Source organism: Herpailurus yagouaroundi, unplaced genomic scaffold (assembly GCF_014898765.1).
Source record: "Herpailurus yagouaroundi ecotype Mexico unplaced genomic scaffold, PumYag 198, whole genome shotgun sequence".
Classification (NCBI taxonomy): domain Eukaryota; kingdom Metazoa; phylum Chordata; class Mammalia; order Carnivora; family Felidae; genus Herpailurus; species Herpailurus yagouaroundi.
In genome coordinates, this window is record NW_024412429.1 from 25,726,959 (window position 1) to 25,752,145 (window position 25,187).

Consider the following 25,187-nt stretch of genomic DNA (forward strand, 5'->3'; position numbering starts at 1 on the left):
TCCGTTCATTGTGTCAGAAAGGTAAAATCCCAAGAATTAACGATAGAGGATTTCACTTACTCAGGCGCCTGTCGTCACCTGTCAACTTTCTACCCATTCATCACCTAGCCTGTCACACTTGACATAAGCTTCTGAAGGGCTGGGCGAAGGGGAGGCAGGAGAGGCTGGATAAATGTCTTCATGATCATCTTTAGCAATGTCAGTAGCTCAGCACTCTCAGTATTTTAGACTTGCCTGTGACAGCTTTTCCACTAGAGCTGAAGCTGCATTCCAAATTGGTATTTGTGGCGGCTTGGATTCTGGGCTAGAGCAGTGCCTAAGGCAAGCCAAATTCTGCAGTTTGATACCAGTAAACAATATGATCTCTCTTTGTTTTTATGTGGATGAGCTGGAGTGGAATGAGGGAAGGGTAACTTCAAATGACAGTTGCCACAGGTGATTAATTTTTTTTGTCTTTTACAGATTTACTCTGCCTACTCTAATTTAAATTGGTGTTCGTAATGATCCTTTCATTTTGCATAAGAGCTAAAGAGATGCTCTCACTCATGAAACAAATACGCAGGCAGGAGGCCATCCACAAAGATGATGTTACTGACTCGCTAAAAAAAAAAAAAAAAAAAAAAAAAAAAAAAAAAGTGCTTTGAGGTATTCCTCTTTACTGATACCCACCTATCAGGGCATCTATGCCCAGGAGATGCAATTGTGATGCAGCCGATTGGAGAAAGTGCTGGGAAAACGTGATGCTAATGGGGTCAAAGATGGAGAGAGGCAATATAGAGGTGTTAGGAAAGGAGCCCAGACATAGCTACACAGAGAAAGAAGCATGTTCCGGCTCTTCGTTTCTAATTGTCATCATGGAAAGGTAACTTAATCCCACTGGGGCTCAATGAACTGAGGGGAAAATGAACAAAGAATACTGCAAAGGGCAATTATGAAGATATTAGTCTGCATATGAAAGCATTTTAAAAGTTACAAAGCATTATTCAAGTCTTAGTTAAATATTATTAATAGTTATCTCCTATCATGGGGAAACCAACTGACTGATAATTGAGGCTTTACGACCAGGCATTGGGAATCAGAACCAGTACAAAATCTCATGTTTTATTAACTTTTCTCTGTTTTTTTTATGGTCTATTATTAATCATCTTTTAGGTTTCCATTTTGGGATATGTATATAAACATGAAAGCGGTAGCATTGGTATATATCGAAATACTTAAGTAATGCATATTTAGAGAAGTTGGCATCATAGAAATGAACAGTACTAAATAGTAAATTTAGCTACCCATGGGAAAAATTACAATACAGAAATAAAGCAGTGCAATGTTAAATAAAGCCTTTCAGGTATAATGATCACCCAAACCACAATTCTTTTTATAGGTCATGGATTAACAAGTTGTTTTTTGAAAATAAATAAAAAACTCATATTTTCATTTTATTGCACAAATATCCTTAGAATTTGTGATTCCCATGGAAAATACCAGAATTTTTCACTTTCTCTTTGTTCAGTCAATAGTCAGGGGCTGTACTATGATTACCTGACATACATTCAAACAAATGTGAACTCCCACATTGATCTATCACTCTCTGGGGAATGTAGTTCTCAGAAGCTCCTGTTTCCAAATAACAAGGTGAGAGTGAGCCAATACAAACTTCCTTTGAAAGAAAATGTCAGATTTGGAATAGAAAAACAAAAGAAATATCACAGCCTTCTTTAAAAGATACATAGGGCTGCAATTGCTAAAGTGGGTCCTCTAGACACAGATCCTTGGGAAATCTGATAAGTATGCATACCCAAATTATTTATGGCTGCTAACTGCCCAATCAATTCTCACAGAAAATGAACAAAAGTACCGATAACTCTAAACTGTAAAAGTACCGATAACTCTAAATCCAAAAATTATTTATAATTTGAAAGCCAAAGTTGAGCAATGACTTCTTTGTTCTAACTAGATGGTACCTGCCTGCCCTCTGAAACATTACATGGCATATATTCAATAGGCGGAAACCTACGGGATAAAGAAATCTGCAGGAAATAAAACATCAATTGACAATTTTTTCCTCAAAAACATTCTCCTTTTATATATTTCATATTTGACCTCATGCACAACCTGCCTCCAGACTCTCTGTGGTCCAACCGTCATAACATACAGTAATCAGATTTGGACTTCCAAGGCCCACCTCTGATCATCACCCTTATTCTCAAACTCTTTCATGGCTTCCTATTGCCACCACTCGCACACACCCTGCCCCCCAATCTTCACAATGCACTTTGTAAATGGCAGCCATGTTTTTATCCCTTTTTTCCCATTAATGTCCCATATATAGTCTACATTGCAGCCAAACAGAACTACCTATTTTCTTCCTGACATTTCTTGTTTTTTGTTTCCTACACACACTGCTTTCTATACCTTGAATGTCCTCACTCAGCTTCCATCTCTGCCTGGTTAAAATTTTAGGCATCCTTCAATCCTGTGTCAAAAACCACACAGTCAGTTTCTGGCTCAATATCATTTCTCAGGATCCCAAAATATCCTTTAAATACTTAGACTCAAAGACATATGTAACTTGTACCTGACTCTCAATAGTAGAAGCCAAACTACAACCAGAATCTGGGAAGGATTTTTGTTATTTATAAGATATGTAAGCCTGAAGTGCTATTCCATGTTGGTAGCTAATGCTGGCTTGATGAGTCATTTGAGAAACACAATACTGCAGAGCTGATGGAAAGTGAGTCTGTCCCAACCCCTTTGTTCATCCTCTTAAGACCTAAGCTCTTCACTTAGTGTCTTGCTGCTGCATTTATTACTTTAAATGAACCAAATCTATTAATTTTTAAATGGCTAGATATTCTCATTACATTTCATTTCCATATACAGATTACCATTCCAATAAAATTTGAGTGTCACAAAGTAGAAGGGGTAGGTGATGAAGCAACTTATGCAGCTTGATGGCAGGGTGGGGGGGTGGTTAAAGGCACCAGAATCTGGGATAATTTACCTTATATGAGCCATGTTGTATAATCCTTCGGTCAGAATATCAGACAAAGAGGCAATCAGGAATAAGAAATATATATATATATATATATATATATATATATATATATACAGACCTCAATGTAGCATAAATTCACTAAATGAGTATTCATGAAAACAATGTAAATTGGACCAGGAACTTTATATGAACCTGCCTCTATTGGCTGTAGATCTGAGAAAAGGAGTATATTCAACATCCAAATCTGTTTCTTTTAACTGCATGGTAAAAATAGTTCAGCTTTGTTTTTGAGACTCAAGGACATTGTGTGAAATGGATTGTGTGCAACTCTTTTTTTCTGCTTACTCTGTAGGTTTATAATATGCATTATGATACAATTTATTCATGTGCTTGATATTGTGATACTTACTACATTTCTGCTGAAATTATCTGACAACCCACCTCAAGTGGGTTAAATAGTGAATAAGGGGCTACGGTATGTCAAATAACCTAAGTTTCAGTCTGCATCAATTCTTGATGGAGATTTTCTGCTCTTAGGATAGATAAGAGAGAAAATACCTTGCATGGGACCTACGAAAAATACGGGGTAGTCCATGAAATAGTGTTTTAAAAACTTTGGACATATCTAGCTCTGTCTTAGCTGTGGGGAAATATCTGAGAAAAAAAAATTAGTTATTATGGATGACCACGTTGATTGGTTTCTTATTCCTCTCGAATAAGATGTTCTGTAGTAAATGAAACAATAGAGCCCAATGACATTCCAAGAAAACTAGTAGATTATCTAGTAAAGAGAGCAAACAAAATATATTAGTATAATAGTTAATGGGTCCCATAAAAATATAAAAGCCATAAAAGGTAAATCATAAAAGCTTTTTAAAAGGAGGAGGAAAAAAAAGCACAAAACCGTGTCAATAAAAGTAATAACTACTGGGACTTTTTAAAAAAAATCATTGATAAAATTATGTACTAAAATGTATTAAAAATTTAAAAAACAGGGGATCTAGGGAACAGTTTTGTCATGGATACAAAACTAGCTTAGAGACAAGAGGAAAGGTTGGGAATAAGTAGGCACTTTTCTAAATAAGGAAGTGTACACAGCAATGCTCCTTAGGGAGTAGTGCCAGCATATGCCTTATTTAACATTTTTATAAATGATTTAGAGGAAAAGTGCACAAGAGAATCTCCAAATCTGTGGAAGACATTTCTGTGTAATGCAGTCTTGCGGGAGCTAAGTGATCTCAGGAATATTTTGTAATTTGGCTTGAAAATGGAAAATTAATTTTATATTGGGCCCGTTTCCTTAGAAAATAATCTAAATTATATGTAGAGGCTGTTCAGCTTGGAAATACCAGTTTTTACATACTTTATGGACCTTGGAGTCGTTACAAACCATATCCTTCAAGACAGCAAGAAAGAGGGATTATTGTATTTAAATATAACAAATACCCACCATCAGTAAGCAAGCTGTTTGGAAAATTACTAACAATACTCTTCTGCATTTGCACTATATTTGAAGCCCACATATCTATGGAATCTCCAAATCTGTAAGCGACTAAGATTTCCTAAGAAATGAGGGGACTGAAAATTTCAAAGGAAAAATATTAATTCTGTCTGACTAGGCTCTGTGTCACATAACTTCCTTCCTGGTCAATACCCACTTCAGTGTTTACACTCCTCCTACATCTTCAGTGGCTCACTTGCTCAGTACTCAAACTTTCACATCAGTATCAGTATTTAAGCATTCTGAAAGCCGATGTTGCAAATCCAATGGATAACTTATTAGTTCAAGAAAGATTGAGCCTATAAATTTGCCTCTGTCATCTCCTGAAAGCTTTGGAATAATAGGTACAAAACAGAAAAAATAAATACATTTTCTGTGTGTTTTTGCAGAGGGTAAATGTGAATGTAAGCAGAATAAAGATTTTGACAAATTTCTGAAAGACAAAAGTCAAGTGAAAGAGAAGTGAAAAAAATTAATAAGAAAAATGAGGACCCAAACCAAAATATGTTCTAAAGAAGTATAACAAATAATAAGATCTTAATGTAGATTGATGTAAATTATCAGTTGAAAGTGAGGGTCAGAGGTCATCATATTTTTGAAAGCAAACAAACGAAAAGTAGCTTGTAGTATGATTCTGGTAAATCAGGCCTAGAAATTGGATTCTCAAGAACTTAACAGTTAACAAATAAAAGTACTAAAATATAAATGTCTTTGTAATATGGTGAAACAGATATGTTTCTTAGGAAAGGTGAATATATTTTACGCTAATGGATCAAAACCTAAAGGTCTAAACAAATTATTTGGAAAATATTTGAAATTATTTGAGTAACCTTCCTAAAACGACAAAAAATGAAGATGATCAAGAATGTTCGGATTTTTTTTCTTGTTTTGTTTTAGAAATTGGGCTAGTTTGGGGAGACATAGTATGGGAATAAAAATGTGAATGTCAATGGGGGAGCTGTGGAGGTTATTTAATTTCAAATATCTGGATCTCTCAGTAGCATTTGTCTTTCTATGTCGGTTTATCATTCTATCTTGAAAACACTCTACTTCATTTCTGAGACACAAAACTTTCTTGGTGATTCTCACCCAACTCTCTGGATTATTTACATCTTTATTGCCATATTTCCCTCAAGTTGGATGCTTCAGAAAATTACTCAAGTTTCCACTCCTGGGTCTCCATATGAGGCCATTTTCCTTCTAAGTCTATACTCTCTTCTTGCAGTACTGTCCACTACCATAACTTCAAACACCATGAATACGTAAATGACTCACAAATTTTATTCACAGATGTCCCTTCTAAGCTCTAGAATGCACACCTGTCTATCTGAGATCATCATTTGGGTGTCTGATAAATATCACAAATATGGCACATGTGAAACCAAACTCTCAACATCATCCTCCAAGTACATTTCTCTCCCAGTCTTCCTTACATGAACAATGGACTCTGCTATACATCGAGTGCTCAAGGCTGAAATCTGGGGAGCGTTCTAGAAACCATTCTCTCATCACCCACCATAATCCATCCCCACTTAAGTGAATTTCTATTAAAATGTCCCCTTCTTTTCTCTTATTACAAGTTATTTGAACTATTTTAAAAACCTTCTAGTTGATTTCTGGTCTATTCCTGTCTCTCTCCAATACTCTACTAAAACAGCAGTAAAATAAGCATTAAAAAAAAAACATAACTGGGGCACCTGGCTGGCTCAGTCAGTAGAGCACATGACTCCTGATCTTGGGGTGGAGAGATCAAGTCCCACACCGGGCATAGAGATTACTTAAAAAGAGAGAGAGAGAGAGAAAGGATAGAAAACATAATCAATGAATGTAACTCTACCTTTTAAAAATGTGTTCTTAAAGTAAATTAATGTACTTAGCATAACCTGCAGAGTCCAGATTGATCTGTCCTATTGTTGCAGATATTTTTCTGTTTTTTGCTCTTTCACTGCAAGAATATTGGTTTTTTTCAGTTTCTTCACAGCACTAAATCCTTTTAGGTTCAAGGCCTTATTATTATCTCTACCTGTTGTTCCATTCTATCCAATCACCCTCCTACTACCAGCACCCAAATCGCTGCCTCTCAACATTTCCTCACCTTTCTTGTCTTATATTCAATTTCCTTAACTTAGAGATAATTTCTGTGACACTCCTTCTTGATTTACACATCTCTATTTTCACTTTGAATTCATTTTTTTACTTCTCCCTCATATAGCTTGTCACAATTATATAGCTACTTGTTTTATTATTCGTATGAGGTCTGACTTAAAGCCCCAATCCCCATCAAAATGAAGATCAATGTTCTATGAAATAAGAACTCAGTTTATTATTATTATTGCTGATCCCACATTATCTATTATTCTATCTAATTGATGCTAAAGGTCTTTATAAATTTATATTTTTATAAATACTAAATAATGTGTAGCCCTGTTAAAATGACTATGGGCTAAACACAAAAGTTAACAGTGCAAAGGGAGTTATTCCCTTGATAAATTTATGCTAAATAAATACAATTACTGTTTCTCACACATAAATCTAGGAAAAGTAAATTCAATCACTATTTCACTCAAAAGGTAATAATACATGAAATACATGACTTCCAGGAGACTGTAAAGGCTAAAATATAGATAGATACAAGAGATCAGCTATATACGTATATACATCAATGACAAGATATGGGTTACTAAGGAAAACTAGACTGTTTTGAGAATCCCTTGGGATCTGGTTTGATAGAAATATTTTAATCTTTAAAATTGAATAAATTTTAATTATTAAATAATATATGCTTATGTTCAATATTACCTGGAACTTTAAATTCTGTCTAATAAATTCAGTTTGGCTTGACCTTTACAAAGTGATTTTTAAATTTTTTTTTTCAACGTTTATTTATTTTTGGGACAGAGAGAGACAGAGCATGAACGGGGGAGGGGCAGAGAGAGAGAGAGGGAGACACAGAATCGGAAACAGGCTCCAGGCTGTGAGCCATCAGCCCAGAGCCTGACGCGGGGCTCGAACTCACGGACAGCGAGATCGTGACCTGGCTGAAGTCGGACGCTTAACCGACTGCGCCACCCAGGCGCCCCTACGAAGTGATTTTTAAAGACAGTTTATGATCTAGGCTATCGTTTGACTGTAGCATATCAGTTTTATCTAACCTCTATTTTTAGTAATGATTTTGAAAGTACTGTGCAAAAATGGATCCCTACATCTTGAAATTGTCTGTCATAGCAACTGATAGGATCTACCTTTCCAATTGACTAGATATGTGAGGCAAGAATTATGTCTTTCTTGCTCATTGTTTTATTCCCAACATCTAGAATAAACACAATAAATATTTCTTGATTTAATGACTATAATCAAGTAAGGAGATATGGTTCTAGTCTATTAGGAGACACAATTCAAGACAGATATTGCAATAGGATAACTCAAAGTAGTGAAACATCTCAGGCATATGAAATACAGAAAAGCATATAATTTATGCTGCATAAAAATCATTGCAGCATATTTTAGAAGCAGAGTAAGATCAGATAAAAATATTACTGTAGGGTTTAACAAATGAAAAGGAGCAAGTAAAACCCTTGATTCACCACCTCATTGACTTCTTAAAGACCAATTAAATTCGAGGTCAATTTCTATATTGTGATTTCAGTTTAGTTTACAAAATCAAAGAGATGTTACCATTTTAAACTATTGTTTAGATAGATCATTGAGATTCAAGAAAGTCTAGTATAAAGTCAGGAGACTGGAACTCCTAAAAGTGCCATATTCTAGTCCCATATTTAGATCTAAGACCTAAACTTTCAGATCAACCTACAAATGTTTTTTGGTTTTTTTTTTTAATCCTTAAAGATATACAACCTAGGAATGACTTAGGGCCATCATGAAAAACACACAAGAAAGCTAAAATATACATCTAAGAGAAGTAACGTGGATGTTTGCAAATTGAAGAAATACAGAAACTGAGAGTCCAAAGAGCCAGACCACAGATTTAGACATGGAATCTGGTTAGTTTCAATCAAAGGCTGCTTGTTCTCATTCTTACTTTATATGTATACTTCTAGGTGTGAGCCGCATGACTTCTCAGGTACTGACCACATCCAGAAGGAATTGAAAATGATGCAGGTAAATTTGTTTTCAATTTGGTGGAAGAAAAGCTCCCAGGAGACCACAATATTAAGGTTAAGGTTAGTTTCTGCAGAGTCAGAAAAACAAACAAACAAAAAATAAAACCCAACATAAATGAATAGGTGGAGTACAAATTGTTTTGGGGGCAGTGAAAATACTCTGTGTGATACTACAATTAGGGATGCATATTACTATATCTGTCGAAACCTATAGAATGTGCATCACCAAGAGTAAACCCTAAGGTAAACTGTGGACTTTGGGTAATTATGATGTGAAAATGTAGGTTCATTAAGTACAGCAATGTACCATTCTGGTGGAAGATATTGGTAATGCAGAAGGCTGTACATTTGTGGGGCAAAGGATATGTGGGAAATACCTGTATCTTCCTTTCAATTTTGCTGTGATCCTAAAACTGCTCAAAATTGTCTTTAAAAAACCTCAGCATCCCAAATCTGTAATAATAATACAATCAGAAGCAAATTAGCATTCAAAAGAAATCATTTGAAATTAACACACTGTGCATTGCATTATTTGGTTAAAGATCCATTTTGTTGTATTGCCTGTCACTAGACCTAATTACCAGCCTGTGCAAAATAACTTCATTGCTGAATCTGTCAAACTGAACTCAGCATATAACAACAAAAAGTCTATCACTACAGCTATTAAATAAGACTATGAACATCAATCTCAGCAAAGAAATAAAGAAATACTATAGACTAATGATCCATCCTTACTGTAAAACTAGAAGAGTTATGATATAAACATATTTGGCACTTGCCTAATGTTAATTTTCTGCTTTCTGTATCTACAAATTCTATGTTTTTAGTCCATATGCATACACACATGTGTATATTCATTGATATGTATATGCATATGCATTCATAATATACATGTCTGGCTCTCAACATCTACCATCCATTCATTCATTTGGTCAGTTCAAGTATCTACGTACAGCTGTTTCAAATTTGCTAACTCATACTCCCGTGAGAAATGATGTTACTAACTAGACTACTGTGCTATGTATATTTCCATTTGTCATTAGAATTATAGTTTCCAGTTCTTTTTAAAGTTACTGAGGTCAGCTCCCTTCTCCCCACCACCTTCACTATGAGTGGGTCGTATATTTGTAAGACAGTTGGATATTTTGCTACTGTCTGAAATTCATCCAGAAATCCCCCGCTCTCCTAGTAGATTTGTTTTTATTTTACAACCTCTAAAGTTTACTCATGCTATAAGGTGGTAAGGATTTTGAAAAACAAATACTGTCATGTATCTTCCATGCAGAATGGTTTCACCATCTCCCCTAATCCCTTGTGCATCACCAAGGTAATGCTTCCTCTTTCCAACATCACTAGCAACTATTAATCTGTACTCTATCTCTTATAGCTCCGCCTCTTCCAAAAGGACATGTAAATGGAATTACGGCCCTGTCAGACTGGATTCTCTACTTACACATATGCCTTTCAAATTCACCCATGTTACTGTATAGAATAACATTTCTTTTTGATTGTTCACAGCATTCCATAGTATTGACATACCACACTGCATTCATTCAGTTACCAATTAAAGAGCCTCTCGGTTAATTCCAGTTTTGGGTGATTATGAATGAAGATGATGTAAGCATTGACACGCAAGTTTTTACATGCAAACATGTTTTTAAATCAGTTGGGCAAATACCTGCAAGATGACCATTGTGTCATATGTTAATTTAGGTCTGGCTTTATGGAGACTGACAACTGTCTTTCAAAGTGGCTCTATCATTTACCTCCCCAGCAGCACCAAATGAAAGTTGCTATTGCACCGTCATTTTACCAGCACTGGGTATGACCAGTTTGGATTTTAGACATTCTAATAGCTGTGTGGTATTATCTCTATATTGTTTTAATTTACATTTCCCTAATGTAATGTAATGTTTAGTGTCTTTCCATATACTTACCTTGCCATCTTTTTTTTTTTTTTTAATCTACTAAAAGTGGTGTTTAGCAATTTAGTTCATTTTTAAGTAGGGTTGATTATTTCACATTGTCCAGGGTTAAGAGTTCTTTGATAGAAGATCTTCATCAGATAAGTTTTGTAAAATATTCTCTGTATTTGTAAAATATTCAAGCCTGTGGCTTGTCTATTCCTTCTCTTAATAGTGTCTTTTCCAAAGCAGACGCTTTGTCTGTTTGCTTTTAAATTTTATTGAACCCCAACCTACCATATTTTTCTTTCATGGATTATGCTTTTGGTATTATATCTAACAATTCAACACCAAACCCAACGTCACAAATGTTTCCTCCTTCATTGCCATGTAGATGTTGTATATTTTTAAGCTTTATATTTAGGTTCACTATCCATTTTGAGCTAATTTTATTAAAGGCATAAAATCACTGACTAGGTTCATTTTTTTTTGGATGTGGACACCCATTTGTTCTAGGAACATTATTTTAGGAAAACTTCTTTCAACATTAAATTACCTTTGAGACTCTGCAAAACTCAATTTACTATATTTATGTGGGTCTATTATGGGTATTCAATTTTGTTCAATTAATTTATGTCTATTCTTTCATTAATTCCATGCTGTCATGATTAATGTAGTTTTACAGTAATTCTTGAAATCAGATATTGTAATCCCTTCAAATTTCTTTTGCTTTAATATTATGCGAGCTATGCTAGATATTTTGCATTTCCCTATACATTTTACAATCAGTTTGTCAATATCTACACAAAATTGATGGGTTGGGACTGCACTGAATGTATAGATCAAATTAGGAAGAGTTAATATTATGAAAATATTGAGTCTTTTAATCTATAAATACATAATATCTCTTAAGATTTTATTATTTTTTTCTTTTAGTAGTGTTTTATAGTTACCCACATACAGAATACTGAATATGTTTTGGATGCTATTAAAAATAGTATTTCTTTTACTTTAATATCCTATTGTTCATGTTAGTATATAGGAAGGCAATTAATTGACTTTTGTAGTTTGAGATTTTGCTATACTCACTTATTAGTTACAGGTTTGTTTTTTTTTTTTTTTGTATAATATTTGCCATTGTCTACATAGACAGTCACAACATGTACAAATAAATACCATTTTATTTCTTCATTTCCAATGACATGCCTTTTTTTCTTGTATTAGTGCAGTAGTTAAGATGTCCAGTATAGCGCTGGAGGAGGTGAAAGAGGACATATTCACCTGGTTTCTGATTTTAGATGGAAAGTGTTCAGTCTCTCATTAAGTGTGATATTTCCTAGAGATTTCTCATATAAAACCTTGATTAAAATTTTCCTCCTATGCTTACTTTTTTGAGAGTTTTTATCATGAATGCTTGTTTTACTTTATAAAATACTTTTCTGCGTCTATGGATATAATGATGTTTATTTTGTTAATATGAGGAATGATACTGATATGCAAATGTTGAATCAGCCTCGCATTCCAATGAGTCATATTAATGATGATGTATCATATTTTTATATGTTGCTGAATTGAATTTGCTAATATGTTGTTAAGGATTCTTGTGTCGGGTCATGAGACCATATGAGTAGTTTTCTTTTTTGTAATATCTTATATAGGTTTGGTAGTAGGACTGTGCTAGTCTCTTAAAAAATTGGAAGCTATTTCCTCTACTGTTTTCTGAAAGACACTGTGTAAAGTTGATATTACTTTTTTTTCTTTTAAACCTTTGGTATAATTCACTGTTGAAACCATGTGGGTCTGGTATTTTGGTTTTTGAAAGTATATATATTTTTTATTTTTTTCAACTAATTCAATTTTGTTTAAAAGTTATCAGTTTCCTTGAGTGAATTTTTGTACTTTGTCCTTTCAGTGAATGAGCCCATATCATCTAAGGGATCAGAATATGGACATCATGTCTATAGTATTATCTTATTATCTCTTAATGTGCATGGAATCAGTAGTGAAGACCCCTCTTTTATCCCTGTGTTGTCTTCTTCTTCTTCTTCTTTTTCTCCTTCTTCTTCTTCTTTTCCTTAGTTTACATGGCTGGAATCTGAGCAATTTTAGTGTTTTCCAAAGACTAAATTTTGGTTTCAAAGATGTTCTTTATCCCTAATTTCCATAACATTGATTTGGGTTTAAAATGTATTATTAGGGGCGCCTGGTGGCGCAGTCGGTTAAGCGTCCGACTTCAGCCAGGTCACGATCTCGCGGTCCGTGAGTTCGAGCCCCGCATCAGGCTCTGGGCTGATGGCTCAGAGCCTGGAGCCTGTTTCCCATTCTGTGTCTCCCTCTCTCTCTCTGCCCCTCCCCCGTTCATGCTCTGTCTCTCTCTGTCCCAAAAATAAATAAACGTTGAAAAAAAAATTTTAAAAATAAATAAATAAATAAAATAAATAAAATGTATTATTACCTTTGCTCTCATTTTCATCTCATTTTCTAAGGTATTATATTATATTGTATATATTTTCCTTATATGTATATTTATTTAATGTTATGCCCTTTAAATGTTTGCCCTTTAAATACTGATTTTGATGCATCCCACAAATTTTGATAAGCTGTAGTTTTATTTTCATTTAGTTCAAAATATTTTTGAATCCTTCCAGGCTTCTTCTTTTACCCATATGTTATTAAGAAATGTGGGGCACCTGGGTGGCTCAGTCAGTTAAGTGGCTGACTTCAGCTCAGGTCATGATCTCAGGGTTCATGAGTTCAAGCCCTGCATTGGGCTCTGTGCTGACAGCTCAGAGCTTGGAGCCTGCTTCAGATTCTGTGTCTCCCTCTCTCTCCATGCCCCTCCCCTGCTCGTACTCTGTCTCTCTCTGTCTCTCAAAAATAAATAAATGTTAGAAATTTTAAAAAGAAAAAAAAGAAATGGGTTTAATTTCCATATATTTGGGTATTTTTAAGCTACTTCTATGTTATTGATTTCTACTTTTTAATTGTTCTATGCTCTAAGAATGTACTTGTATTAAGGGCACCTGTGTGGCTCAGTCGATTAAGCATCCGACTTCAGCCTAGGTCATGATCTCCTCGTTCCTGAGTTCGAGCCTTGCAGCAGGCTCTGTGCTGACAGTTCAGAACCCAGAGCCTGTTTCAGGTTCTGTGTTTTCCACTCTCTCTCTGCCCCTTTCCCACTTGTGCTCTGTCTCTCTCTCTCCCTCGAAAATAAACATTAAAAAATGTACTTTGTATTATTTCCTGTGGCCTCAAGAGCTTTTTATTCTCACAATAATCCACACTTGGCCCCCAGAAGTTTGTTAAACATACTATTGAAGTGTTTCTACCATTTTTCTAGAGTCTCATGTCTTATACTCCAGGACAGCCAACATCAGGTACTCAGTTTCCCTGAGTGCAACCTCAGATTTCAAGGTAGTAGTTTGCTCTGTGATCCAAATTCTCTGCAAGGTCCAAGAAAATGCATAGATTTTGAGTTTTTCTTGTCTAGCCTGTTCATGTCCTTACATAGAATAGTTGAAACCAGAAGTCTATTTTTCTATGTTTTGACCATTTGAATTTCTTCCATTAATTCTCATGTTCTCATATGTTTAGTCCATTCTTATCATATTTTAGATTCTTAGAAAATGTGTTTATGGAGCATTTGTGCTACACTAAAATTCTACCTGCTTTTTGTATATTAAAGGAATGTCCTTATCTATAATGCCAGGTAGAAATAGGTCCCCTTTTATATTTGACTATTTTTAATAGTTGTATTGTGGTATAATTTACAGACAATAAAATTCCCTTAGTGTAGGTGTATAGTTATATGAATTTGAGTAATTGTAAATGGTCCTGTAACCTTCACAAAATCAAGATATAGAAAGGTCTGATCACCCTAAACATTCCTCTGACACTTTAGACCTCACCCCCTTCTCTGACCTCTTGCCCTAGATAATTAGTGATTGGCTTTCTGTTGCTGGAGATTTGCCTTATCTATAAATTCATGTGAATGGACCATACAGATATATAGTCCTCTGTGTTTGGCTTCTTTCACTTAGCATAATGGTTATGGGATTCATTTGCTTTTTCTTTCACCCAACATATTCAATCCATCAACAATCTAGTTAGCTCTACATCCTGAAAATATATTTACTGTCCATCCATTTCTTCTCTAATTCACTTCTGGTAACCCAGTTTTCCTGGAAAACTGTGTGGTTTCCCAACTGGTACCTTTGTGTCAACTTTTATTCTGATCAGCCAAATATCTATTATCTCTCCTTCACCATAGGCCCCAAACCTCCAAGCAACAGTCAGATTAATTTTTCTTCTTTTTTTATGGTAAATAAGTTTATGTCACTCTCCCTGCTTAAAATTATTTTGTCAGTTTCTAATTTACTTGGGAAAACATTGATATAACTGATCATATGATTTCTACTGGCTTCCGCAAACACATGCCATATTATATTCCTTTTGTAGCTGGGACAGCTACTTTTGTAATCCACACTTTTTAAAATTTTTTAAATTTTTGTAATGTTTATTTATTTTTGAGAGAAAGAGAGAGACAGCATGCAAGCAGGGGTGGGACAGAGACACACACACACACACAGAATCCAAAGCAGGTTTCAGGCTCTTAGCTGTCAGCACAGAGCCTGATGCAAGGTTCGAACTCATGAACTGAGAGATCATGACCTGAGCCAAAGTCGGACACTTAACCAAATGAGCCACCCAGGTGCCCTCTAATCCATACTTTTGATGTTCCAACACCAAGCTCTTTCTAGTATTACCTCTGCTGATACTTTTTTTTTCATCAGCTCTTTGAATGACTGGTTTATTCCACTCTCACAACTCAGTTGTCCTTCTGTAGACTGTCTGGTTATCCTTAGAAAAACAGCAGCATCAGCCAATTTGCTTTACCAGCACATCCTGTTTATGTGTTTCATCGTACGTATTACAATCTATAATTCATTTTTTCACTTAGTGATTTATGTTTTTACTTTAGTGCCCTTCCCTGGATATAGTGGAAGTTCCATGAGAGCATGTAGGGTTCCCATATGCATGTAGACTAGCACATAATAGACACTTATGATAGCCAACAAACACCCTGGTATCTGTGCCCTGTTGTAGCCCATTTTCATATTGAGTGAGATTAACCTGTATAACTAAGAGGGATTGACACTGCATTTTGCACCATAAAATAAGTTTCAATAAATCTGAGAGGATTCCAATAATACAAAATATGATCTCTGACTACAGTGTAATTAATTAGAAATCAATACCAGAAAGATCTCTGGAATGTGCAAATATTGGAAACGAAATAACACTCTTCTAAATAATCCATGGATTAAAGAGGTAATCAAAAATGGAATTATAAGAAATTTGAACAGAATTTAAATGAAAACACAACATATCAAAAGCCATACTTACAAGACAATCAATAGCACTACAGCCTTATTAGAAAATAAGAAAGGTACCAAATCAATTATTTCAGCATAATCGAAAAGAATGAGAAAAAGAAGTTAAACCCAAAGTAAGAAGAAAGAAAATAAATGGAACAAAAATCAGTGATATGGAAAACAGATAAACAATGGGAAAACATGAAACCAAATTGATTCCTTGAGAAGACCATATGTTTATAATGCTCCAGCCAGAGGGATCAGGAAAAAAGGGAAAAGAAGACTCATATTATCATCAGCAAGAATTAGACAAATAATACAACTATAAACTCTGCAGTTTTAAAAAAGTTAATAAATGAGTATTGTCAATAATTTTATGCCAATATATATGACAATGAGACATAAATGTATACATTTCTTGAAAGAAACAAACCACCAAAGCAATCTCAAAAAGAAATAAATATTTTCAATGGTTAACATTGCTAAAATAATTGAATGTGATATTAAATATATTCCAAAAAGAAAAACTCAAGGCCAATTGGTTTTACTGGAGAATTTAATCAACATTAAAAGAAGAAATAGTAGCAATTCTAAACAAACTTTTCCAGAAATGGTAAAAGAATAAAATACTTTCCAACTCATTCTGCAAAGCCAGTGTCATTCTGTTAGCAAAAGAAGACAAATCTATAAAAAGAAACTATAGATCATGACTGCTCATGAACATTGAAGCAAAAATTTTAAACTAAATGTTATTAAATATACCCAACAATAATAAAGATGATAATACATTAAATCAAATGGAGACAAGTACAGTTGGTTTAACATTCAAAAAGCAATCAATAGTTTTCCACAGTAACAAATTGTATTTTCAAATATAATCATCTCAATAGAAGCAGAAAAAGTATGTCACAAAATGTTAATACTTTCTGGAAATTAGCGATAGAATGAAGATCTCTCATCTTGATAAAAAGCTTTCATGAAAAACATAATTGTGAATAACTGAATGATTTTACTTTAAAATCAGAAAAGTAGGTCTGATTTCACCATTTCTTTTCAACATTGTGTTGGAGGTTGTAGCTCGCACAATAGATAAGACAGAGAAATAGAATTAATCCAGGAATTATCTTTATTTGAAGACCACATGTTCATATACACAGAAAAAAAACAATGGAATCTAAAAGTTACCAAAAATAAGAAGGAAATTTAACAAATTACAGGATGTAAGATCAATAAACATAACTAAATTAAACTTCTATTTACTACTAAAGAGTAATCAGAAATTGAAATATAAAATAATACTGCTTGAATAACATAGAAACATGAAATAATTAGGGATAAGTCTGGCAAGAGATATGTGGGACCTATATACTGAACAAAATCATTGCCATTAGAATTTTTTTAAGTTTATGTATTTATTTTGAAAGAGAGTGCATGTGAGTGGGGGAGGGGCCAAGAGAGAGGGAGAGGGAGAATCCCAAGCCAGCTCCATGCTGTGCTGTCAGCATGGAGCCTGACAAAGGTGGGGGTTGGGGGGGCTTGACTCCAGGAACCTTAGGCTCATGACCTGCGCCAAAATCAAGAGTTGAACACACAACCAACTGAGCCTTTCAGGTGCCACTCGTTGACATTAGAAGTTAAAGAAGTCTTCAATATGGGCATTGGCCAGAAGTCTCAATATTGTTAAGATGACAATTCTTTCTAAATGTATCGATACATATATTACAGGCAATACTAATCAACATTTCAGCAGAGTAATGAACTATTAACTATTGATGTAACATGGTAAATCTTAAAATAATTAAATGATATGGAAGAAGCCAGACAGAAAAGAATACTCTATGATTCCATTTACATAAAACTCTAGAACATATAAACTAATAGATGGAGACAGATCAGTGATAACCTTGGAATGGAAAAAGGTGGAGAGGAAAAAGAGGGAGATCTAAAGAGGCAGAAGCAAACTTCTGGAAGCAATGGGTATGTTCATTACCTTATTTGTGATGATCGCTTCATGGTTGTACACATGTGTCAAATCTTACCAAAATGTACAGTTTAAGTATGTTCAGTATACTCCATTTCAATTATATAAGAAGTTGTTTACAAAAAGACAGAGTAAATGTGTCCTTTTACTCTTTTCCTCATTCCTACAAACCTCCTCAAAGACAACCATTGTTAATTGTCTTTGTTACTGGTTTTTCATATATTTTAATAAATATATATAATAATTTGGTATACACACATGTATGTATTTTAAAAATACCTCATATTATTTCCAAATTTTAAGAAAAAATAGTCAATGAGAAATAGAAGAAAACTTCCAAGAGCTAAATATATTCCTGAATGTTTGCATAGTAAGAAGCCACCAACTACTAGGCATTGTGTATACAAATGGACCCATGCTGAGATCATTTTCTCCGAATTTCCGAATAAGGAACATACACAGAAGAAATGAAAACCCTAGGAAAGTTTTGGGTGAGCAGGAAAAAAGTTTGCTTTCCATGGAATGAGAATCAGATGTCTGGCAAGCTGTATTAGTACTGGACACTAGTTGATAAAGTAGCAGCACCTTTGAAGCTCTGTGCGATAGGTATTTTGAATATATAATTACAGACTCATCTAAACAAGTTTTCAAGTGTGCCCTCTCTCTTAGCACCAACGAGTATTTGGTGACCCTACTGACAGCATCTTAATACTTGGTAAAAACAGAAATAAGCTTGCAGGCAAAGGCAGATTTAGCATGAAATCACGGAAGCTTGAACTTTAAAGCTCTACCCTTGCATGTAAATTTCAGACCCTGCCTATCAGTCAGAGTTCTCTAGAGAAACAGAGACAATAGGAGATTGTACATATGTGTGTGTGCATTTGGATATAGACATAGATACAGATATAGATATTTATTAAAAGAAAGTGGTTCACATAATTATGGAGGCTGAGAAATCTGCCATCTGCTGTCTGCAAGCTGGAGACCCAGGAGAGCCCATTGTGTAATTAAGTCCTAGTTCAAAGGCTTAAGAACTGGGAGAGCCGATGATGATGTAGATTCCAGTCCAGATATGAAGGACTGATAACCAGAAACCTCAAGAACAGTAGGAGACAGATGTCTCGGTTTAAACAATCAGGCAAGAAAGGATGAATTCTTCTTTCCTACACATTTTTGCTCCCTTCAGATCCTCCGGGGACTGGATAATGCCCACTCACGTTGGAGAGGGTAAACCACTTGACTGAGTTCACCAATCCAAATGCTGATTCCATCTGGACACACCTTACAGACAAATCCAGAAATAATATTCAGCCAAATATTTGGGCACCCATGATCCAATCAGATTGACACATAAAACGATGATGACATCTCACAAAACCTAGATACATGCCTAAAAGCAATGGGTTAAGTAATAAACATGAAGTTGGTAAAAGAAAAGTAAATAGAGATTCCTTTTCGAGAGGAAAGAAGAGGGAGAAGTGATGCTAGCAATAGGCCAACACGGGTCAAGAAGTCTTATTTAGAAGACATAAGTAGAGGGGCGCCTGGGTGGCGCAGTCGGTTGAGCGTCCGACTTCAGCCAGGTCACGATCTCGCGGTCCGGTAGTTCGAGCCCCGCGTCGGGCTCTGGGCTGATGGCTCGGAGCCTGGAGCCTGTTTCCGATTCTGTTGTCTCCCTCTCTCTCTGCCCCTCCCCCGTTCATGCTCTGTCTCTCTCTGTCCCAAAAAATAAATAAACGTTGAAAAAAAAAATTAAAAAAAAAAATAGAAGACAGAAGTAGATATGTTAATGGGAAATGTGGTAATAGAGAGGGAAAAGGTGAAAAATGGATAGAACGTGGGACTAATTTACGGAGCAAAATACCAGAGAAGACAGAAAAAGATTTGGTTAAACACTGAGAATGAAAAGTCTGTCTGGAACAAACATAAGGATTCCTTCCCCCTCATCTTAGTATCATAGGAAAGAGTACTGATATTTGTTTTCTTGAGGGAGTAGGGTTCAGACTGGTCATGCCTGATGGCTTCATTTTCCTTACGAAATGGAAGAATGCCATCTGCTAATATAGATGCATTTTTCTGAAGGCGGTTTCCCCTGGTGTATAATTTATTTGTAACATATTTAGGAACGAACAGTTGTGTTACAGAATCAATATGGCATACATATTGTGATCAGTCCTGAAACACAACATTCTCTACACAGTCTCTTTTAATGTCCACTGATTTTACAGATAAATTGATTGAGACGTTTTCAACATGACTTGTCAGTCAGTTCCTCATAATGTACAATCATAGAAAGAGCAGTTACCCAAGAGTCAAGAGATTCCATTTCTTCCCACTGTTTCTTAGGGCCTCAGCTTCTTCCTCCACATAATGTGTAAATTGGCCTAAGTTCTCCCTTGTTCCTGAACTGGCATTAGCCTATTTGAAATTTATTTACTATTTAAAAAGAAAATTGGAGTGTGGAAAATTGGAAAAGGAAAGAATAATGTAAAATTAGGTGATCAGAACAACTTCATAAGAATAAATGTTTTAAGTTAAATCCTAAAGGATAAAAAGAATCTACGTAATGAAATCTAATAAGATTTGCATTGTTTTATAAGTAAAAAGTTTTTAAATTAATATATTATCTTATTTATATCTCCTTTCATGGCAATGTAATGTATTATAATTTTTATTTCTATGGCAAAGACACGACATTGAGGCTTAGAAAGAAAACAGAGTTATTATTGCATATCTGCTCTCTTCCAGGCACTGTAATAGATGCTGGCAATTCCAGTGTGAATAAGAGGTGGCCCACGTTTAGAGAAGCTGACTAATTAATACAGCGCGATGGAAAGATAAGAAAATGAAGCTAGCATAAAAGAGTACTCTGAATGCCAATTAGAAATTTGGAAATGACTTCTCTTTTTTAAGCAGATATTTCAGCGCAAATCAAGATAAAGAGAAAGTTCATAATGTGCTCTTCACATCACTATAACATTCGGCCTCATTGACTCATTAGGAAAAATATATTTGTAATACCATGAAGGTGGTAATGTAAAATAAAATTGGAAGGATAGATTTATACTGCTAGCCAATTTATATTGTACATATTTAGTTAACTAGGAATCTGTAATATATCTGATGTTACTAAGTGTACTTTATAGTCAATAAAAGTCAGCCACACAAAATAATATGAAAAAAGGCTGAAAGAAAATCATTCAGTCCATTATGAGGAATAATATCACAATAAGAAAGAGAATGGTAACCTATTTCTGAAATAATTAAACTAAATTTCCTGCAACAGAGTTATTTTGGAATTTAAAAGACCGTCTTCTGAGTAACTCAAATTTTCATTCATCTTTCTTCTCTATAGTCTAGTTCTGCATTTAAAGCATAAAAATGTGTTGACTTTCATAAATTGTAATTATTTCATTTGCATATTCACTCACACCTTATACATAAATGTTAAAAATTTAATTACTCCTTTACACAGATGTGATACACATGAAATAATTAAATATAATTTTTATTCTCCATGATGGCAATACATTATATCAAAAATTGTTAATACATACATGATAAATCTGGATTATATTGTCCTAGTGGAAAATTTTTTATCAGCAAACATGCTGGTAGAAATTCCTGGATAATATTCAAGTTATTCCCAGACCCCAAAGAGCTTATCTGATGCCAACTTATATGTTATTGAAGCTCATGATTCCTTCCTATGCAGTTTTACCACATGTGGCTTTTAATACATCTTTTAGTGACATCATTATCGCCATCAGCAGAGTCCTCTAACAATCTCAATCTGAAAAACAAGCGTGTATGAGATATAACTTTATATAATAATGTATGATTTGACTAATTTCTTTTATGTCACTGGGTCCTGGTAACTTTTCCTCAGCCAATTAAGAGTTCCCTATCTTTACTGAGAATTTCCTATGAAAAAACATAAAGTAGGGAATGGGCAGAAGGACACATGGCCTAAGGTCCTCTTTTATCCACTCTGTAGTCAACATTCTGTCATCTGATCCTGAAGAGTCAACTTATGAAGTATTCTTATGTTTTGACCTCCAAATCTTTTCCCAGCTGTCTAAATTTCTAGTGCCCTCAGGTGTTTGGAAACATTTGCTTCTCCCCCAAAGTGCAGAGCAATAGCAAACCCAGCTTAGTTAGACCTTTACACTTAGACTCACATTTGGGCAGTCCAGAGGGAGGTAGGTGCTTCCATATCTGTCACATCCTCACCAGCCTGGCCCCTCCTGCTTGAATAAGGAAGATGAAATGAGTCAAATAGGAAAAGAGTGGGGTGTAAAAGATGGCTGAATGTTTTAAACTGTTATGATTCCATTATTGTTGTGGTTGGATGCAACATATAAATATGAGCTATGACCTTATAATTGAATATTCTTCAGCATTTTGAATGGTATCTGTTTTGCACCCTTATTTGGAACTCTGTCAGAAGATCTACAGCAGTCCAAAGTGCATGTCTCTGCTGACGAGGCACTCAAGAGGATATATAAAGACACCCCATGAGACTGGGCATCCCTAAGGAGGTAACAGGGCAAATGGCCTTCTCTGGAGCCTAAATCCGTTGGCACTAAAGGTTGCTGCTCCATAACTAGCTGGAACAGAAGAATTCATTGCACTTTCTACAGCTCTTGGTGCTGTTTTTCATCAAGGCGTCCAATGAACTTATAAAGCAAACTGGTCAAGCAACCAAGAGAGCCAGCAGCAGAGCTCACTTGATTCAGAGAGGCAACTACAAATACAAAACTGCAATTACAACCCATCTAGAAAACAAAAATGAGGGCAATTTTTATTGGATACCCAGTGGAGATGGAGTTCTGAGCAAGGGAGACTTCTCAAAGACTGTTTGCAGATGGGAAGGTCTCACATCGATAGCCATAGCCGCTTTGACAAAGCCTTCCAGAATAGAACCCCAGGGCCCCAGGTCACACCTCAAACGGAAAGAGAAGACAAAGAAAATGAAGACAAAGATGAAGAAGGAGGAGGAGGAGGAAGAGGGGGAGGGAGGGGAGGAGAAGAGCAGCTAGGGTAGGGCAAGGTGGAGAACCAGATTTCCCACTTCAGGACCCATTTTAATGAACAATGTGGCTGGCAGATGTTATTTAAAAAAGTTTTAGGGGCTCCTGGGTGGCTCAGTCGGTTGAACATCTGACTTCAGCATGGGTTATGATCTCACAGTCCATGACTTCGAGCCCCGCACAGGGCTCTGTGCTGACAGCTCAGCCTGAAGCCTACTTCGCATTCTGCGTCTCCCTCTCTCTCTGCACCTTCCCTGCTCACAGTCTCTCTCACTCTGTCTCTTGAAAAATAAATAAACAGAAGAAGAAGAAGAAGAAGAAGAAGAAGAAGAAAAGAAGAAGAAGAAGAAGAAGAAGAAGAAGAAGAAGAAGAAGAAGAAATGATAATGGAAACATTGGGGCTGGAAAGTGAAAGCAGGTTCAAATCACTCGGGAGAAGTTTTTCATCTCCATTCAGAAATCTGTCCCAAATGGGTCCTGAAGGACCTTTCCCTTGTTACAGCTGAAATGTATCCAGAGGAACCCCCTCCCCCAAATTTCCTGCACTGCCTGCAACAGACTTGCACCTGCTGGTGGGAGGCATGTCTAGTACTTGAATTAGAGGATTTGTAATCCAGTTGCTCCTTTACTTGTGAAAAAAAAAAGTCTGCATCAATTAACACTGGTGTTCACCCATGTCTTCACCGACCAATAACCCCAAGAATGTGTGTCCTCAATAGGAGTGTGCGTGTAAATGGTCTGGGAATTTTTTGTGACGTATATGACTGTCACACTGACGACAGAAGACAGGAGATTTTCATTCATGTATGTGAATTTTGAGAGCACTCTCTGGAACCTCTGACATGATCTCCTATACTCAAGCAAATTCCCGTGCAGAATAACCATGCAGATCAACATAATGACAGACTCTGAATTCAGACCAGACTCCCTTTTCCAGCAAGTATCAGCTAGGGATCTTCTGGAATGTGACTTAATATTTAAACTTCAGTCTCCTCCTGTACCAAAAAATATATATATTTACATATGTAACTTTAATACATATAATACTTACCTAATGGTGTTGCTGGCATGCTTTAATGAGATGATCTAAGACAACTAGTTCACTGCCTGAACATAGTAAATGCTGAACAAATTCTGATTCTTATTTTTGGTTAATATTATCAATTGATCATCTTTCTCCTTGAAGAAGTTCTAAAATAGTTTGTCTAACTCCAAAGAATCTTTCAAAAAACCTCAAGTTGTGTGTGCATTGATCATGTTAGTTGACTAAATCCTCATGTAAGCTAACTGCATTGGTTTTGGTAAATAAAGGATTAGGTCCTGGGAAGCCACATAAAGCATGAGGACCCTGGTTATCTACAAGGTAAGGATTTGAGCATACAAAGGAGGGAAAAGATGGTATGGAAGAGGTATTTGCCACTTTGTCCTTTGGCCTAGAACTAGCCCTTAGAAGAGCTGGTGGCTTAAACCAATTAACAGCCCTATCAGGCTCTAACCTTTTCCTCTAATTCATACTTTAAACTCTCCTGAATACGTGGAGTTTTGTGACAGATGAATCCACAGGAAGAGGTGACTCAGAAAACTGGTTAAAGCTGACTTTCTCTTTGCTGTTTCCTGTTTTCCTTACAAGTGATGTATTTTTGGCACAGAGTCTTGTTATAAACCGTCTGGGGCAGTTGTTTCATGATACTGCATTAAGTTGCTAAAAAAGAGAGAATTCTGAGTTAGTGAATGACTAAACTGTGTTTTCATCCTAAATAATGATAGACCTACTGGATGATTGTAACTAGATTTTCCATTTATTTCCTGACAACAGCAAAGGGCTAGGGGGTTGGAAGGCCTTTAAATAGACAGATGTATAAACTACAAATGCTTGAATCTTGCTTATTTTCTTCCCAGTGCTAATTTCTAGACAATGCTACCATCTTTGGTCAGCTAGCTGTTTTGGTAGGAAATTCCAAGTATGGAATTGCATTGCATGAAAGTTTAAGTCTCCTTTCTTTATACCCTTTTTTTACCCCCCAAATTAAAGCTTTTTGTGATAAAAATAAGTCTAATGTGCTGTTTTGAAGTTTTGCTCTATTTACGATGCTTTCTCAAAAGAGAAACACATTCTGTCTCAGTTTGAAATGAAATATTATTGCTGACAAGAAAGAGACTTCAAAATGTGCTCACATGACACAGCAAAATGAATTTCAAGACAATATAAAATCTCTTTGCTTCTCTCTATGTAAAGTAAACGTTTCTATCTATTGATCTGAGATCTAAAGTGCCTATTGC

The 25,187-nt window shown here is 35.5% G+C and overlaps 1 long non-coding RNA gene across 3 annotated transcripts in view; it reads left to right on the forward strand.

The window, feature by feature from the left end:
• Positions 1 to 25,187, forward strand: part of LOC121013379 (uncharacterized) — a 141,451-nt gene that overhangs the window by 66,771 nt on the left and 49,493 nt on the right. Inside the window, exons 3-4 of one of the 3 annotated variants that reach the window (XR_005782673.1) lie at positions 8,552 to 8,612; positions 10,002 to 10,789. The exons of 1 other annotated variant lie outside the window; for it this stretch is intronic. This is a non-coding gene — a long non-coding RNA (uncharacterized LOC121013379). Of the gene's footprint in view, positions 1 to 8,551; positions 8,613 to 10,001; positions 10,790 to 25,187 lie in introns of those variants that run through there. One more of the 3 variants, XR_005782672.1, reaches the window with a different exon arrangement.